Source organism: Opisthocomus hoazin, chromosome Z, assembly GCF_030867145.1.
Source record: "Opisthocomus hoazin isolate bOpiHoa1 chromosome Z, bOpiHoa1.hap1, whole genome shotgun sequence".
Taxonomy (NCBI): domain Eukaryota; kingdom Metazoa; phylum Chordata; class Aves; order Opisthocomiformes; family Opisthocomidae; genus Opisthocomus; species Opisthocomus hoazin.
In genome coordinates this window covers 81320952-81339956 of record NC_134454.1, presented here as the reverse complement: position 1 = coordinate 81339956, position 19005 = coordinate 81320952, and the positions used below count along the sequence as shown (strand labels likewise).

General features: G+C 42.8%; 1 protein-coding gene across 13 annotated transcripts in view; it reads left to right on the top strand.

The window, feature by feature from the left end:
• Positions 1–17639, top strand: part of CELF4 (CUGBP Elav-like family member 4) — a 730949-nt gene extending 713310 nt beyond the window's left edge. For 11 of the 13 annotated variants that reach the window (XM_075447257.1, XM_075447252.1, XM_075447261.1 and 8 more), the window contains one exon: positions 15471–17639. The gene's annotated coding sequence lies outside the window, so the exon portion shown is untranslated. Of the gene's footprint in view, positions 1–13567; positions 13656–15470 lie in introns of all 13 variants that reach the window. The other 2 variants (XR_012766635.1, XM_075447250.1) reach the window with 2 other exon arrangements.
• The last annotated feature ends 1366 nt before the right edge of the window (positions 17640–19005 follow it).

Here is a 19005-nt window from a genome sequence, read left to right as displayed (position 1 = left end):
GGCATAAGCTATCTCCCGTTTAATTTGTTCAAATGCCTGTCATTGCTCAGGGCCCCATTCAAAATCATTCTTCTCCGGGTCACGTGGTACAGAGGACTTACAATCTGGCTGTAATTTGAGATGTGCATCTTCCAAAAACCCACAACACATAAGAAGACTTGTGCTTACTTTTTGCTGGTTGGTGAAGACATAGCTGCTATTTTGTTGATGACATCATTGGGATTTAATGGCCCCCATCCTGCCATTTTATTCCCAAAAACTGGATCTCTTGTGCAAGTCCCTTGACTTTACTTCGCTTAATGGCGAAACCGGCTTTCAGAAGGATCTGAACTATTTTCTCAAAAACTTCCTCCGCTGTGTCACCTCATACAATGATGTCATCAATGTACTGCAGATGTTCTGGAGCTTCACCCTTTTCCAGTGCAGTCTGAATTAGTCCATGGCAAATGGTGGGACTGTGTTTCCACCCATGGGGAAGTCAATTCCAGGTGTACTGGATGCCCCTCCAGGTGAAAGAAAACTGTGGCCTGCACTCTGCTGCCAAAGGGGTGGAGAAGAATGCATTAGCAATGTCAGTTGTAGCATACCACTTGGCTGCCTTTGACTCCAGCTGATATTGAAGTTCTAGCATGTCTGGCACAGCAGCACTCAGCGGTGGTGTGACTTCATTCAGGCTATGGTAGTCTATTGTTAGTGTCCACTCTCCAGTAGATTTTCTCACTGGCCACATGGGACTATGAAAGGGTGAGTGAGTTTTGCTGATCACTCCTTGACTCTCCAGCTGGCAGATCAGCTGATGAATGGGGAGAAGGGAGCCTCAGTTAGTGCGATATTGTCGCTGGTGCACCATTGTGGTCGCGACTGGCACCTGTTTTTCTTCAGCCCTCAGCAACCCCACAATGGAAGGATCCTCCGAGAGACCAGGCAAAATGGACAGTTGTTTAATTTCTTCCGTCTCCAAAGCAGCTATGCCAAAAGCCCACCGATACCCCTTTGGGTCCTTGAAATACCCTCTCCTGAGATAGTCTATACCAAGGACACACAGAGCCTCAGGGCCAGTTACAATGGGGTGCTTCTGCCAGTCCTGCCCAGTGAGGCTCACTTCAGCCTCCAGTACACTCAGCTCTTGGGACCCCCCTGTCACTCCCGAAATGCAAATGGACTCTGACCCTTTGAACTCTGATGGCATTAAAGTACACTGTGCACCAGTGTCCACTAGAGCTTTATACTCTTGTGGGTCTGACGTGCCAGGCCACCGAGTCCACACCGTCCAATAAACGCGATTGTCCCTTTCCTCCACCTGGCTGGAGGCAGGGCCCCTCTAATCCTGGTCAGAGAATTTGCTGCTCACTGTAAAAATGATTTAGAGGTCTCTTCAAGAGGATCAGAAGCAAGATCAAACTGTCTACCTGGTTTGGAGAGCTGCCCGCTGCAAACTGGAGTGTCATTTTTCCTAGCAGAATCCCCTTTTGTGATTGTTTTACCTCGCAACTTACACACTTGTGCCTTCAGTGTTGAGGTAGGTTATCCATCCACTTCCTCATGTCCTCTCTGTGGTCACGCAGGTAGAACCACAGGGTGCCCCGTGGTGTGTAGCCTCTGTATCCTCTCTCCTGAGCCGAGAAACACTTGCCCCTAATAGCTGAGATGCTGGCCCGTACAGGTGGGGAGTAGGACATACTCTCTTCGAGTCACTGGACCTTCTGGGATAATTTCTCCATGGCTGAAATGAAGAGGGAAGAGAGACTTTCTTCATATTGCCGGGGTTGGACAGCTACCTCATCCACCATTGGTGCCTCTTAACCTTTCCAGTCTATTATTGCCAGTGAGCTGGCATATGAGGATGGTGCACTCTGTATGAACTTCCTCCACATGGATTGTGTGCACTGGACTTCATCTGGGTCTGTGGGTAACTGCTCAATGTCCAGGTCATAGTAAACCAGCTCCCGCACAGCTAGTTCCCTCAAGTACTGGCTACCCCTCTCCATGTTGGTCCACTTGCCTGGATAACATACAAAATCCTCACTGCAGGAGTACCTTTCCCTTAAGTCTGACAGAAGTCTCCTCCAGAGGCTGAGGGCTTGTGCCTTTTTTCCAATTGCCTTGTCAATGCCCCCTTCCCTGGCCAGGGATCCCAGCTGCGTGGCTTGCCTGCCCTCTAATTCCAAGCTGCTGGCCCCATTATCCCAGCACCGCAGCAGCCAGGTGACGATGTGTTCGCCTGGGTGGTGGCTGAAATCTTTCCGCATACCTCGCAGCTCGCTCAGGGACAGGGACCGGGTGATGATCTCTGGCTCTGCCTCCTTCTCCTGCTCCTGTGATGGCCCTGGCTCATTGTCATCCCTCACAGGGTGATCTGATTTCTTGGTGTATTTCTTTTTCTGTATAGGGGCGACTGCTACCGGCACGGGTCGGTTTTTGAGCTCAACCGCAGTGCCTGCTGCCAGAGCTGGAGCAGCCACCGTGCCCACCGGGGAAGCTGGGGAAGCTGCAGCAGTTGCGGCAGCAGCAGCCGCATAGCTGGTTGGGGGGGCAGTGCTGGTTGGGGATGCAGGGGCATCCGCGGTGCCGGCTGGAGCAGCTGCAGAGCCAGCTGGAGGCGGGGTGGAGGAAGCTGTGGTGCCTGTTGCTTTGTTCACCCCCCCCCCCCATCCCTTTAGAGCACTGAATAGTGTTGAACAGGGCTCGGTAGGCATAGGACAGACCCCAGCACATTACAATAATTTGTCTCTCCCTGGAATTCCCAGGGTAGCAGCACACTTCTTCCAAATACTCTACTAGTTTGTCAGGATTCTTCACTTACTCAGGTGTCAAGTTCCAGAACACCAGAGCTGCCCACCATCCTTGGCATTTGCCCACGCTGTTCCACACACCCAGCCACTCATAGCTATCCAGCCTCAGGGCAGATCTCTGCATGATATTTTTAACTACTTGTTTAACCCTAAACAAGACCTGAAACCCATTCAGGAGGCATAACAATGGTAACACACTGGCCTGATCATCCCAGGGTTACTTGAAATTCTCAGGAGCTGTTACAACCAGCCTGAAGGGGAGAGGAGGGGTGAAAGAGTGGAGGAAAGCATCCCCTCCAGTTTTGCCCATAGATTGGGTTCGATTATTGATCAATTCCGAGAGATAGCATCCGAGGTATGGAAATGACCGCAGTGCTGCATGCAGATACAAGCCTAATTTTATGCCCAGTGATGTTATCATATCACAAGTCAATATCATGCAGTACAGCAATATTGTAAACTTGATCCTTTATCCAGAAGTAATGAACAGCACCACAGTGAACACATACAGCAGGTAAAGGTTTACACACCACAGCCATGAGACCAGAGACAGCAACATTTTGACCGGTGACTATTTAACTAATACAACAAAGGCATATAACAAAGTATAACAAACTCTAAGAAAGTTGTTACAACACCCTCTGCTCAGCCCTGCCTCTCCTCCCCATGCTTAGGTGCCAAATTTAATGTTGTAGTTTGGCCGTGGCCAGCAACAAAAGGCACCCAGTCGCTCTGCTGCCCCTCCCCCTCGCTGGGGTGGGGAGAAGAATGGAAAGAAAAAGGCAAAAAATTCGTGGGTCGGGATAAGGACAGTTTAACAGAACAGCAAACAAAGGGAACAGTAACAACAACAATACTGATAAGGAGAATATGCAAAACAAACAGTGAAATGCACAGAGAAACTCTCACCGTCTGGTGCCCCATACACTCCCAAGCCACAACTCCCTTCCCCTCCCCAGCTCCCCCACTGGAATCCTGCACAACAGCACATGGTATTTAATACCCTGTTTTGTTTGACCAGTTTCGGTCAGCCTGCCCGGCTGTGTCTCCTCCTGGTTTCTGGTGAAAATTAACTCTGTCCTGGCTGAACCCAGGACATAAGGCAGCGCTCATGTCCCAGCCAGTCAGAAAAAAATCAAAAGAATTATGGAGGAGAAGTGAAACCTTGACCTCATAAGCTTTCAGCGTTGATTAGTTTGTTGGTGTCGGGAACCTTTTCTTGTTCAGGTCAGACTAGCTGTGAAATGATTTTTTTCCCCCCTTCTCTTTAATCTGTCTCCTGTATTCCCGTGAGGAAAGAGAAGCCAGCACCTGCCTTCCTGGAGTTCTTCTTCAGAGGAAGTAACTTGCACACCAGCAGCGACGGGATGGGGTTTTTTTTTTCAGAGTCTCATCTTCTCAGTGTGCCCTTTGGCAATAGGCAGAGCACCTTCAATTTCCCTCGAAATTGTGTAAGAATTAGTTGTAGACATGAGCTATTCCAGAGATGGTCAGAGGTTGTCCTTGCCCTGGAGAATCCAGGAGAGGGAGACAGACTGCAGAGATGGGCAGCATCTTTCTGACATGCCATGGACTCCACTGTCACTAGCAGACTTCATTCACAGCCATGGAATTGTGTGAGACATGCACTCAATCCCACCTCTACTCCACCACCATTCCTTACTCAGGTAAATCCCTAGACATGAGGCACAGTGAGGAGCATAAAGGCTTAGGCTAGCAGGAGCCTATCATTTCTATGAGACTGGTGGGAAACCTGCTGAATTCACTGCGACACAGAAAGCCTCATCTGACATCCCACTGATGGCCAGTGTGAAATGAGCTCTTGGGTCTCACCTTCATTCGTCCTAAACACATCTCTATAACAAAAAAAAACGTTATTGCTACCCAAGTTGGCAAGTGCATTTGAGACCTGAGGACTAGAAGAGGGAAGAGAGCTGCAAATCTGTTGCACCTCTGGCAGTAACCTCTCTAGGCACACTAACCAGTGAAAGCTCTCACTGCCAAAGTCTGTTCGTGGTCACCTTTCACGATGTCTTTGTCATGTTGGTACTAAAAACGTAAACCAAACCAAAACAAAGCAGAACAAATTTAGATATACAGATTATAGTCTTAGAAATAAGGATTATAGATATTAATCCTTTCTGCAGTTCTTTTGACAAAATTTCAGGACCTCAGATGACTGCAGTATTTTTCTAAATCTCAAAACAATGAGACCATTAATATTAGCATTAGGGAATGAAATTACTGGGCTAGGATATGAGGTTGGAACATCAGACACCCCTCTACAGCTTATGGTCATAGCCACACTTGAAGTTATAGCTGCAGCAAAATCAGCTGGTGGGGTTTCCATTTCCAGATGCTCAATGTCTCCCCTGTCACCTCACTTCTACCAGCTAAACGACTTGTGTGATAGCTTCCTGACATGATTAAAATCACCTAGACCAGCAGTGACCTGCTGTCTCACCCATTTAAGGTGAACAGGTTGGTTTAGAATAAAATGGTTATAAAGCAAAGCTTAGCAGCAGAGCTGAAGGGATCCAGCCTTGGGGTTCAGCTCTGTGGGATCAGGGGACGATAGCACTCCCAGCCAGCACAGCTGCAGGCACAAGCATACAAGCTTCATAAGCACAGACCGTCTGAGATGGCAATGAACCAGAAACCCAAAGGACTCAGACTGATCAGACTGTTCACTGGATGCAAATGGAATTTGGGTTTTATTTTTGCTACTTTTTTCTAAGTACATTGAAATAATTTTATGAACCAGCCATCATGGGAATAAGGAAATCAGCACATTAGTTTTCAGTGCTTTAAAAAAAATTGTTTTGTTTTGGATTTCTTTTTAAATTCTCAGACAAAAAGTTTTGATTGTTTTGTAAGCAGTCATAATGTTTGACTGATCACCTGCATTTTCCACCAAGAAATGCTTTGAACAAAAATGTGATCTAGCTCTAAATTAGAACCATATAAATACCCCAGCTATAACAGTGAAATGAGTCACATACATAAGTCACATACATAAGTGTTTTCAGAATCAAATTCTCAGATACTAACATTTGCCAAGAGCTGTGAAATCTTCAGATGGAAACTGCTCCAACTATAGGGAGGAATTCTTGTCTTATCTTTCTCATACGCGAAAGACTGATCATCACCTTAGCAAAAGTATCTTGTTTCAGAAGTATCGTACAGAATGTGGCTTCAGGAAAAGTTTTTTTTTTTTAATTAATAACATTTAATAATTAATAGAACTATGTAAGCTTATTGAGTCATCCTGGGCTTTAATCAATTTGAAATATTTGGGGCACCAATTTCCACCTTACTGCTCCTCACTGGAGGTACATTAGACTTTTAGTGCAATTAAAACGAAGTGGGAAATATTTTTAGCTAATTGCACTGTGCACCTTGAAGGTAATTTGAAGCTGCAGGCAAAAAAATAAAATATCAGAAGGAGTAATTGAGTGTTGCAAGCTGAGAGTATGTGTTCCTGGCAGCATTCTGATTTAGAGGGGTATAAGAGCTAGACGAAGTGTTGAACAGGCTTGGCAGAAGAAGGGTGAAGTCTCACCCCTGGGGAAGGGTCCCACGATATATCAGAGGGAAGGAGACCCACAAATACCAGTCTTCACGTGGAAGATGCTGCAAGGTACAAATGCTGACATGCAGAGCAGTAATGCGTGTGGGTGAGTATTTGCTTCATTCGCGAAGTCTTGCATGATGGTGTGGCACAGGGTGCCCCCACCACCCCAACTACGGGCAGGCTAGGTAGCTCCCGAGTCCAGCCCTTCCTCCTGCAGCTGGCACAGGGCTGGGCTTGGGGGGGTCACTGAGGACCCCACCAGGGTTTTCAGCTGGGAAGAGAGCTAGGGTCTCCTCCTTTCCTGGACACAGCCCCACTCAAGCACCACCCCAACAACTCCTCCCTGCTTCTGGTGAGAGATTACAGAACATATTCCTCATGCCCAGCCTGGCAGATAGCTGTGTGCTGTCGTGTCTCGAGGCAGGCACTTCAGCCCCAGGTAGGGTATATCAGGCAACCTACTTCAAGGTCACAGGCAGCTTAACCCCACCTGCTGCGATTCATGAGCAGTGCTTGATTAGAGGTCTTGACATCATCCTAGGAGGTGCCGTCATCTGGTGGGGAAAAAGAATGGAGGAATGGGCTTAGCACCTCTGTCTAACCCTCAGCAACAAGAACAGCAGAGTGAAGCACCACATTCATCATCATTTTGATAAGCTCTAGTCAATCTGCCAACGGAAAAAAGCAGAACCAGCAGAGACTGGTCACAGAGGCTCGTTCACAGCTTCCCAGTTAGATTTGGTTCTCAACCATGTACATTTTTTTAATTAAACTGTTGGTACAATGCTCAGGAGACAGCAAACTCCTCGAGGTCCCCTTGTAATAAAGAACCTTTCATTATGTGCAGAAAGGTAGCTACCACACAGCTTAATTTCCTCTCCCACCTAATGTTCACCAGCAAAAAAAGCAGGAGTGAGCATTCTGTATGAGTCAGGACAAATGCTCCTTAGGGCACAGGACCCACTGAGCTGGCCAACAGGAGTGGAAAAGGCTACAGGCTTTGCTGGAACTGCAGCCACATAATGTACATTTGACCTTCACCATCACTACTGCCCTGCTTTCCAAAATGGCTTGAGTTTACTGCGCTGATCTTTGCCTGCAAAGCTCTTGGTTGGTAAAACACAGCTGAGAGAGGAGTAGGGAGCCATGGCTATGCTTGCATGAGCAAGTAAATTCTCGTTGTTGCTGAGGAGGGTGACAAGGGCTATGACTGGTCAGCTCTTACCCATTGCTTCTTATGACAACCCCACTGCTGGGCAGACCAGAGCTCCCTCCTGCACCAGCCCACCCTGCATCCCTGCTCTGTCCTACTCCAGCCCTGCTCATCATCCCACCACAGACCTCCAACTCTCCTTTCGGCTGTCTCCACCACCCTGTGGTCCCCCTCACACTGTGCCCACTGAGATGTGACCACCTGGGGACAGGGTGAGAAAAGGCAACACTTCGTGGGGAACCAGTGACATTTTCTGACCATCCGGGCTGGCTTCTCCAGGAGCGGCTGCTCCGTTGCAGTGCTTTTCCATCCGCTGCTCAAGACTAATGGCTCTAGAAAAATAGATAAATCAGAGGTGACACAGCTATTGCTGCTTGACGTTTTTTCATCAAACTGGCTGGGGGAGGAGGGGGTGACCAAAAAGTGACATTTTGACCAAACTGGATGTTTCCACAGCAAATTTTCATTCTACTAGATTAAAAAAGAAATGCCAACAGCACAAAAAACAAAACTACCTTGATTAAAAATGTTGGCCTTCAAAGCACTAAGTTCCTGTTAACAATGGACTGGTTTTCTGCTTGATTAAAAAAAGACAAAAATTAATCTATACTTCTGGCCACCCCACCCACCCCAGATTTGTTTTGTTTTATTAACTAAAATATTCGCAAGAAAGAAAGCCAAAACAATGACAATTTTCCCCTGGAAAATAATTGTCATTTTTCAACCAGCTCTAAATGTAACATAGTTAAATGAGAACAATCCTAGTAACAACACTGCACAGCAAGTAAGTCATACAATTATTTGAAAGAAGGGCATTACAATTTAAGAGCTAATTTTTATCGTCACCTTTAATTTATAAATGGGAAAAATGAGGCAGGGCCATCAAATATCTCTGAAAAAAAACACAGAAAACATTAGCATTTGAAATGTTGGACTCCCATCTCCCTGTTAGATGACATTAGCTTTCTGTCTGTATACGTGTAATTGTCGCTGTTGATATGTATGTATATATAGTACCTCTGTACGTATACATATGTATGATATGTCTGTGTGCATATTCATGTATATAAAGATTCATATATATTATCTGTCTCCTTTTTAACCTTCAGATGTTAGAACTGAAGCATCTGACAAAAAAATTTCTTTCTTTTTTTCTTTTCTGTTTTGTTTCTTTTTTTTTTCCTTCCTAAAAATAGCACCCCAGAGTCCAGGTAAATTCATTGATTTCTAGTGTAAATGATCAGGCTTCATTTAATCCCAGCATGGATGCAAAGTCCCCTTCACTGCACTGCCCTTCCCGTTCTAAGACATTTGGGCTCCTAATCTTGGACTCCTCACGACAGCCTTAGCAGTGGTCCTTGCAGGTATGGAGCTTATTTTGGAGAGCCCTGCCTCCTTCCTCCACCTCTGCCAGGCAGTGCGGACAGGAGCCAGGAAAGAGAAGATGTGGGCAGATCGGTATTAGGGTACGGTGAAGAAGAGAGCCAAGGCAGAGGGAAAGCAGAGCCATCCAGCATAGGAAGAAAGTTTGTGCAGAGACATAAAACAGAGAGAGAAATTGCTGTCGAAACAAGAAGAAAGGCAAGGGAGAAGAACACAGCTTGGAATTTTAATAACATTGATCAGCCTCAGAGGCAATAGCTGTAAAGATCTGTCACCCGTAGGAAAAATGTTTCCATTACCTTGCTATAGGTGTGCTGGGGCACAGGCTCCAAGCAGGTAAGGAAGGACAGGATCCTGACTGTGGTTTTTGATGGGCTCACAAACACACGTGTGTGTTTGTAAAGAGTTCCAAGGGACATTATTGCTTTTTAGCAGGGCCCTGTGCCCAGAATGTAAGGATAGAATGTATGAACAGCTTGCTGTTAAATTTCTCTTCTGGGGAGCCACGCATGCAGTTACACATGGAGAAACACTGAAAGCAAGCAGCCACAGAGAAGCTTTCCATGAGTTGCTCACCTGGCCTAAATAACTTACTGAGTGGCCTTAGATTTTCTTGTTAGTCTTTGGAGAGTAAGAGAGACACATTCAAGTCCCCAGCTAAGCAGAATCATTGATCCCCTTCACCTCCATGAACTTTGCAGAGATTAGGGTAAATGGACTCCTAAGTTGAGTGCTTATATCTGGATAGGATGGGTCCAAGCCATAGATTTCTGGGGGAAGTAAATCTCGCTCCAGCTTAAACATGGGCAACTAATGTCTCTAATGCAGAGCTGATCCTTACAGTCTGGTCAGAAGCTGCTGTTAAAAGCTTTCCTGTGACAGAGGTGTATGTAGCATTAGGACTACTGTGCTGACAGCACAGGTTACAAGGACATGACTAAAGTTATGTTTGCTCTAACCAAGGCTTTGACTGAGACTCATTTCCTCTGACATTACGGACCTACACTGTAACCATCTCCTTCACAGCAAGTCATTCAAGGTCTTCATTATAGCCACAAAAAGGATATAGGCTCCCTTTGGCCATGGTTCACAGGCTTACCTGGAACTGTCCCTTAGGAGAAGTGAATTGGGACCTACGGGCCCTGCCTAACTCCAGTAAAACTGGCCTAGAGTTATTTGCTCAGATGGAGGTGTCTGAATCTTGAATCTCTTCGTTAGGACTTTAAGCCATTATCTCTAACCAATGTTTAAGGCGTACAGACTCGGGCTCCACTTAGAGGCTTCAAAGAAGAAGCTGGATTGGAGGAATATTGGCTTTCACCAGATGTATTTGGCTAGGGTTTGCTCAGTGGAGCAAGCTCTTGGTCGGTATCACCTGCAGCAAAGATACTTTGCATGATCTGTCCTTGTGCGCAGACCCTAACTGCTCGAGAAGCATGCTCCTTCTTTATATCCAAGGCACCACTTCTGAACTAGGGTCTATACATTTGTCTGCATAACCTTGACACTTTTACTCACAAATTTACTTCAGCAATACTGAAAGTTTATATCCTTCCCTAGCAAAATGATCTTTTTTCTTAAACAGATGAGTTTGGCTGGTGTCCAGCCTACCTACAACACATGCCTAACTTGCTTCTCAATTTCAGGCCACTAATGAAGCAGTCCTCATAAGATAGGTGTCTAACTCCTCTGCCTAGTCAACAGAGAAAGGCATTTGCCTCTGTAGCCCTGCAGAAGGAAAGTCTATCTGCCTAAGTCTAAGACCCAAAAAAGGGATTGTGCACTTGAAAGCCTGTTTCACCTAACTCACTCAATAAGCCTGCATATATTACTGTTTGTTACAAACCTTGCCTAAACTCAGGTACCTCAGCTGTGTGGGTAGGATATGTCCCTAGGCAAGGTCAAAGGGTCTTCTCCTCTCCGCTGACTAGGCAGCTGCTGCAGACCTCTGCTTTAGAAGGACAGCTTCATTTGGTTCTTGAAATGCAGACCCAAGTTAAGCAGACAAGATGACCATGTGTGACTCATGTGAACATACTTTTTTCTGGGTTTTATGGGTTTTATTTGTTCTTTTGGCTTCAGCAAGTCCTAATCCTTCACCTGTACATGTGTGTGTGTGTGTGTGTGTGCTTGTGCACGTCTCATCCACAGTGCCTGAGGGTGTGCATGGAGGACAGGCAGAGGGATGGTAGCACCTGCTCCACAGCCAGTGGTCACTGGCAGACCAGCCTGGTCCTTCCTGCTCCACCTAGAAGGGAAAGTGTTTTCGCCAGTCAAGGTTATGTCAAAGACTCTCTCCTCAGCTTGGGAGTTGCCTGGGGCTAGTACCCACCTGTATACTCATTGCCCACAGTGCTGCTACAACTGACCCTGCAGCCAGTGCCCTCCCATATTCCAATCCCAGACAGAGGTGTGTGTCTGCCACTTCCCAGGGATAAGGCAGGATATTACTTGTCCCACCAGACCTCTCCCATTCCTGCTGCCTCCTTGATCCATTCTGGGGAGCAAAGCCTGTTAGCCGTTTTCCTCGTAAAGCCTGATCCATGCTGCTGGCATGGCTGAGGTAAGGAAAGAGACAGGTCAGGCTATGATGGCACTGCCAGCTGTCCTTCTGTCCCCATCCACTCTTTTCTTTTGGTATGACACAGTCAGAAAGCCCTGAGGGGTAAGCAGGATGCTAGAGGCCTCTTCCTCTTCTTCATGCACAGCCTGGACCTGTACATCTGATGCTGCTTGTCCTTGAGTACCCAAGGACAGCATCTCTACCCTGGTTCACCTTCAAAAGGACAGTTTTCTCCCTCTTGGCTTGTGAAACAACTGTAGACCCAGATCTTGCATCTGCCTTAGGGGTACCAGTCTATTGACTTCACTCAAACTCAAGGAAGCTCAGGTTGACACTTCCATCTCATCAAACAGCAGGGCACTGGGGCCAGGCCATCAAGAAGGAGTTGGCTCCAATCGAGACAGCAGCTGCAGGAAAAGTGTGGAGCTGAAGCCAGCGCTCAGATCAGGGGCTTAATTCAGCATCATCTCTTGTCAACTGAGCATAACTGCTGTAACCACGAAGCATGTTTCAGCTCAGAAAAAACACAAAAACAGTAAAAAAAAAACCCAGAGAAAGAATTTTCTCTAACCAGTATGCATGACTTCAGGATGAGAACCGCCAACAATATCTTTGTGACACCCAAATGCAAGGTGAAATTTCAGTCATGTGCAGTGACTTTTCAGAAATTGGCTGGGAGGAGAGATATGAGCCGTACGAAGGGGATAGAAAGGCAATACCTGAAGAACAGGGTGCAGAGTTGCTGACTGAGACAAATGTACTGTGGTGTGCAGTGATTTTTGGTGTTTACTGAGGCAAAACTCCCTGGGCCAGTAAAGGGACAGTTTCCTTTGTAGGAAAGGAACAGGGTGTTTCTGGAGATTGTAGTAACCAGTCCCTGGCAGTTCCTCTTTGATTTTCTTTTTTTTTTCTTTTTTTTTTTTTTTTCCTTTTTTTCTTTTTCTCTCTCTTTCTTTTTCTTTTTCTTTCTTTTTCTTTTTTCTCTTCACCTCTCTTCTCTTCTCTTCTCTTCTCTTCTCTTCTCTTCTCTTCTCTTCTCTTCTCTTCTCTTCTCTTCTCTTCTCTTCTCTTCTCTTCTCTTCTCTTCTCTTCTCTTCTCTTCTCTTCTCTTCTCTCCTTTTTTTTCATTAATTTTTAAATTTAGGCCACAGCCAAACACCGAAGGAGTACATGTCCTTCTTTTAATGATGTTGATTTAGGGACCATTGTATCATCCAAGTCCTCCTACAAGTCTGCTTCAACCACCATACCAGCATTGCTGTGTTTTGGAGCCCACCGTCCTGTGACTCGCTAAATGGACATGCAGCACCCAGCACTAGTTGCTTTTCTTTTTACTTTTTCATTTTTTCTTTTTTTCTTTTTTTAATTCTTAGTAGCCAAAGCAGCTCTTGGTCTTTTACTCCCCCATGATTTTAAACTCGGGATGTAATCGAATTAGAGCAGTACCTGCTCCGGAGTCTATCCGAGGAAATGGAAAGGCTCACGGAGGACTTTGGCTAGCCGTCCAGCAAAGCCCAGGATGCTGTGGGTGGTGCGGGAAAGGCCGGTGCTAACGAAAGCATTCTGATGGGCAGCAAATGTATTTATTTTCCAGACTTTGCAAACCGATCTGTCTGCACTCATTCATTCAGTGCATGCTCTCCTCAACAGCCGCTGCATAACGTTCTGTTACTGTTCATTGTTGACCGTGTGTCTACATTTAAGTGTGTGTTTTACGTGTGTGTCTTCGGCTAGGCCTTGTCCATCCATTTTTTTTTCTTCCTTTCTTTCTTTTCTACTTCCTTTCTTTCTTTTCTTCCTGTTCAGTTAGTTTCTTTTGCTCTCCTTCTTGTTTCATTTTCTATAGTTTAATGGCAAGTATTTCCATTAGATCTTTTTGATTGATGCTGTGTTTGTAACTTTTTTTTGATTATTATTTTTATATATATCTTCTTTCCCTACCTTTCCCTTTTTCCACACTATATATAAATATATATATATATATATAAAAAAAATCTTTTCTTCTTTTGTCATTCAATCAAATTCCAACAAAACCAACCAAGAGCCAGTCAAATCCACCACAGTCTCGCGCTGAGCTAGGAAAAAAGTTCACGTAATGACATGAAAGTGGAGAATACAGTCCCCCAGGCCGTAAGTTCAAATCAACTCGAAGTTGAAAGTGTGACATGATGGCGTCATGTAACAAGCTAAGAATTGGTTGCATGACATGCCGTCAAGTTTCGTGCAGGTGCCGTGATTGAAGCATTTTTCTTGGATGTTGTATCAGTTGATGATTGGCCAGTCATGATCACATGTGCCTTTTTTGACTTTGTGCTGCCACGATTTTTTGCTGTGCTCATTTTCGTTTCGTTTTTGGTGCTTGCAGTGGTTTCTTTATTTGTCGTTTGATTTCTCGTCAGCGTTTTATGCTTCTTTAGATGTCACATAGAAGGAAAAAAAAAGATGGATTCCTAATTCTTTAGAAAAAATGGGATTGTTATAACTACAGATAATTTGGAAAAAAGAAAGAAAAAAATGTGTGGTTAATTTTTTTGCACTGAAAATATTGTGATTTTATTTTTTTTCTGGAGAATTGGGGGCCTTTTTCAATTGACACTTTTTTTTCCCCTTAGGATATTTCAAATCACTCTCTAAAAATTAAAAAAAAAAAACAAAAACAAAAACAAAATAAAACAAAACAAAATCAAAACCAAAAAAGAGTAATGATAGTAACAGTAGTTTGAAAACTATAGCAATTCAAAAAAAGCAACCCCAAGAAAAGCCTCATTGTGTGTCTTTTCAAGAATTCCTAATTCTAAGGTTCCATATTACAGCAACTCCAGGCAAAATTAATTGCTCAGGGGGAGGGAGGGATTGTTTTGAGTGGGAAAAAACTCATCCAGATCAAAAACCAAAATGCATCTTTTTGTTTACAACTGAAAAAGGGTCCTTGACAAGTGTTTTTATTGTTTTATTCTATTATTATTTTTGGTGTTGTAATTGTTTAGACTGCTGTGTACGGTTTGCTGTTTGTTGAACCAACAGTGTGAAAACCTGCCAGCATGGATTGATATTCCGCATGACACTTTTCCACCAGAGTGGACCTTTTGCAGTTTCTAAGTTTCTTGATGTAATAAATCACCAAGTGTATAAGAAGAACCTGCTTGCTAGAAAGAGATAAGAGCTAATCCTTAATGATTAAGCATCATACGTAAATGTCAAGCCTAGTCGGATCATGATTACATTTTTTTAAAATAACTTTTTTATTTAACAAATGTTAGCTTTACATATTTTTTTTGAAAAAAAGTTTATTCCAACAGTCTTTCTTTTTCATTTAACCTGCTATAAATTGCCTATTCGAAGTCCTACTTTCTGACACTCACAGAGGAGTAGATGTTATTGGCAGCTATGTCTCCACAGAAAGCTCATACACTGTCATACATGGCACTCCATTAAAATGTAGAACAAAAGCCCACCGAGCAAGATTGTGATCTGGCATTGCAAAGTGGCACTTAAAAATACTTAAAATGCAGCTATCTGCATATATATAGTGATATAGATTTATGTAGACATGCCCTACTATTATTTTGATTATTTATTATTATTATTATTATTAACAATTGTATTTTTCTCTATCATGATCGTGACTACCTTGCTCACTTTGGGTTTGATCCGGTTCTCACTGAAGTCAAGGTGAATCTTTCTGTTGACATTGAGTGGGAGCAGAATCAGAGCCAATGTCTCCAAAAGCAAAACACCAAACCAGAAGCCCCATCCTGTCCCAATTGAAGGGCGAAGAAAACACCTAATACTTTCAAAAGGAGCAGGATTGGGCCCTAAAGAACAGCCTTGTTTTTAATTTCATTTTCATTTTTTAGGGTTTTTTTCCCCCCATCCCAAATACCCCCCTCCCCTTTCCTCTTCCTTTTTTGATTTAATTTGCAATGATCTTCTTCATTTTTTTAGGGCAGCAGCTGAATGGGCCACATTTAGAAAAAAAAAAAAAAGTATATATATTAAAAAAACGGGAACTGTTGGATTACACCTTTGACATATCAGCAAATATCAATCAAGCTGAAGACTTCAGACTTATTCTCTCTTTGATTGTTTAGACTGTAACATTTCTTCAAGAAAAGTATCACATCTGCTGACTTCGAAGGACATGCGCTTGAAAACAAACAAACAAACACATAAGTAAAATCAGAACAGGAACAAGATCAACCAGGATTTCTGAAGAAACACTGATATCACCACAGCGGCTTTTCTTCAAACAGGAGATGCAAACCTGGATACTGACAAAGGAGTGCCTGTTTGCCACCAAGGATGCGGTTACCATGAGTGACCCATGGTAACAGTCACTGAGCATCTTTATCTGTCATTCCTTAGCTATATAGGGACCAAAGGACAAAACTTTTTACCGCAGACTTGTAGCTGTATGTAAAATATGGAAGTTCTTTCCTTTTCTCTGAGCTGTTCCTAAAACAGTTTTTGAGAGCGATTATATGAAATATATAAAAACTAAAAAAAAAAAAAATGCTTAAATGCTTTTAAAACGGCAAGATAATAGTTCTTTGATACTTTGGGAGGTTCTTTGGTTATACATTAATTAGAGTCTATGAAGCTTTCATATGGTTTTCTGTATAATACGTAAGGATCGTGCTGTTAAAGGCAAGTAAGATGGATATCTATGAAAAGCAAAAAATAAATAAATAAATACATAAATAAATACATAAAAAGGCATAGAGAAGAGAAAGGAAAGATGGTTGATATTAAACGGAAAACAGAAAAGGTTTGTAAATGCTTCTAACTCTCCCCATTTAAAATCCTAATAGTTGTACAGAATTTAAAAAAAGAAAGTTTAAAATACCTATATAATAGAAGAAATTAGACAACATAAAAAAAACACAAAAAAGCAAAAAAAAATACTACATAGAAGTTAGCGTTAATGCTAAAAACAAAGATGTTGTAGAACTGTAACTTTTGTAGAGTTTAGACTGAGCATAAATTCCTACTCTCTGCCAATTGCTGTTGGATGCTGTTATTTATCGAGGAGAAAAAGGAGACAAATGGCTATTTTGGCAGCTTTTTTAACTGCAAGCATTCCAGCTATTTAAAAAAAATAAACAAAACAAAACTCAATCCTGTAGACAATGCAAATGGGAAAAAAAACAGCTGTCTTTTTATCAGATGTTAGTTCTAACTTGAACAACGAAACACAGCTAAATGCTTCATGTCTTCATGATCTGCTGTCCGCAAAATTCCCATCATCCTATGCTTCAGTAGCTTCCATATTTGCTCTAGAAACCTTCAGGGCAAGGGGTTAGCCTAGAACCTTAATCTTAAAAAAAAAAAAAAAAAAAAAAAAAAACCATAAAAAATAAAAACAAAAAAAATAAATAAACAATCTCTTTGAAGAACTTCTGAAACTGTTTACAAGGAATTTTGAAAAACAGGGGGATGTTTAAAAAAAAAAAATAAAAGATGCTGGCTCTGTTTTTCTGTAAATAAATTTGCATATTTTGTAGGACTTTTAATTGTAATGATAGAGAAAAAACAAGGAAAACTATTTAATGAAAGCACGATATTTATCTTTGGTAAATGACTTTAGAGCAGTTAAAAATAAGACATTGCTTTAAAAATCTGACTCAGAAAAAACATTTAATTATTTAAGAACACATATATTTTAAAGTATATCATATTTATTATAATTTATTTCCACAGTCTTTAAACTTGATTTACATCATTCACACTTCTTTGCATCGATTGAGCAATGTGACCATTGTTTCTGAATCTTTATTTGGTTTTACTCTGGTTTAATGTTCTTGTTTGTTTTTCTCAGTGTTTTTGAACTCATTCTCAAATTTTCTTCTTTTCTCTTTCTTTTTTTGAATTTTATCTTAATTTTAATTCCATACTGGGCCTGATCTTACAGTCCTTACTCTGTCATAATTCTTATGGGGATGTATCACGTATTTTGCATGGGTAAGGACAGATAGACTGAGCCCACAGCTAGGAAGTACAGATGTGCAACGCAGCTGCAGTTCCATACAACTGCTCTTTCACTCTTAATTCCCTAAAACTCCTTGTAACCTTCTGTAACTATTGAATGACGCTTTCCAGCTTAGCCCTAAATAAAGCACAGTTTAAAAAAAAAAAAAAAGCCTTGTTCTTGTTCTTTACTTCTTGATGGTTTTCCTTAATGTGTTTGCTTTGAGAACAAAATGAATCTATTTCGACTCTTTCATTAATATACATTGTTTGAGTATCAGAACAAATCCCTTTGTTACATAAAACATATCTCATTGGATTGAATTAATGACAATGTTTCATTTAACGTCTGCTTGATATTCCAATGTGGTTTACCTTAAACCTAGTAGGTTAGAAGATCAAATACTGGTACTTACAAATTAGAGTCCTTGTAGCTTCCATTTGAAGCCTGTTGTTTGATTTCACTCTCATGTTTTTTTGTTGCTGATAAGTACAGAAGCCAAAGCTCAGGACATTGCTCTTTTGCTGCTTCGGGAAAACCTTGTGAAATTTAGAATTCTCCAGAGATGAGGTTCAATTTCTTCCTAAGCATCACTCACTTTTTGTCTTCTGAATGATCATATTTTTTCCCAAAAAAAATGGCTGTACCAGACCAGCTGAGCTGAGTCTGGGGCTGAAATGAGGACCTTTTGCATTTTCTTCTTTATTCTTGTAGTCACATCTGCATTTGGACAAGTTGCACCAGCTAAATCCATCTCTAAATGGGACTAATGGTGCTTGTCCACAATTTGAACTCCACAGATGGAAGGAGTTCTATTAGTAGAAACTCTTATTATTACTACTAGGAGTTACTAATGTCTGTTCAGGGCTATAGAAATAAATGATATGTACATCAGGTGATGAATACAACGAGGGAATACGGTCAGTACTTTTTTTTCATCTGAAGGTAAAGGCAAATACAGAAGAGCGCATACACCAACCGGTCTCTGCCTTCTAGCAGAGAAGATGCTCTGCAGAGGACTGAGTAGGCTAAAGATGTGGGAATTGGCCTCAAAAGTCACTGAGGTAGAAATCTCCAGTAAGAAGAGGTTTCTGCTCCGAAGGCCATTCAGTGTCCTGGCCTGAGCTGTGGGGACGAGCTCAAACAAAGACACAACCTCTGACTCGGGCCAATTTGAGGATTAAGGAGGGCTCTGGTAAAGATCACCCTTTGAAGCAGGAAAATCCCACAACAAATAGGGAAGGCTCATTTTCACACAGAGGCACAGCAAAGGTACCACTAAAAGGTGATGTCTGAATCCGTCCCCATTTCTCAAGCTGCCTCTCCTGCTCTTCCTTGTGACCCTCAATCTCCCCAGAGCCCTTCCTTACCTGCCTTGAGGTAGATGCTACGTCTCTGCAGTGGATTTGGGACTGTATGTCCTCATGCATCTGCAAGGACACATATGATCTGACCAGGATGGTCTTCATCCCTGGGGCATCCAGCTGGGGACACCTCTGGCCGCTGAGACAC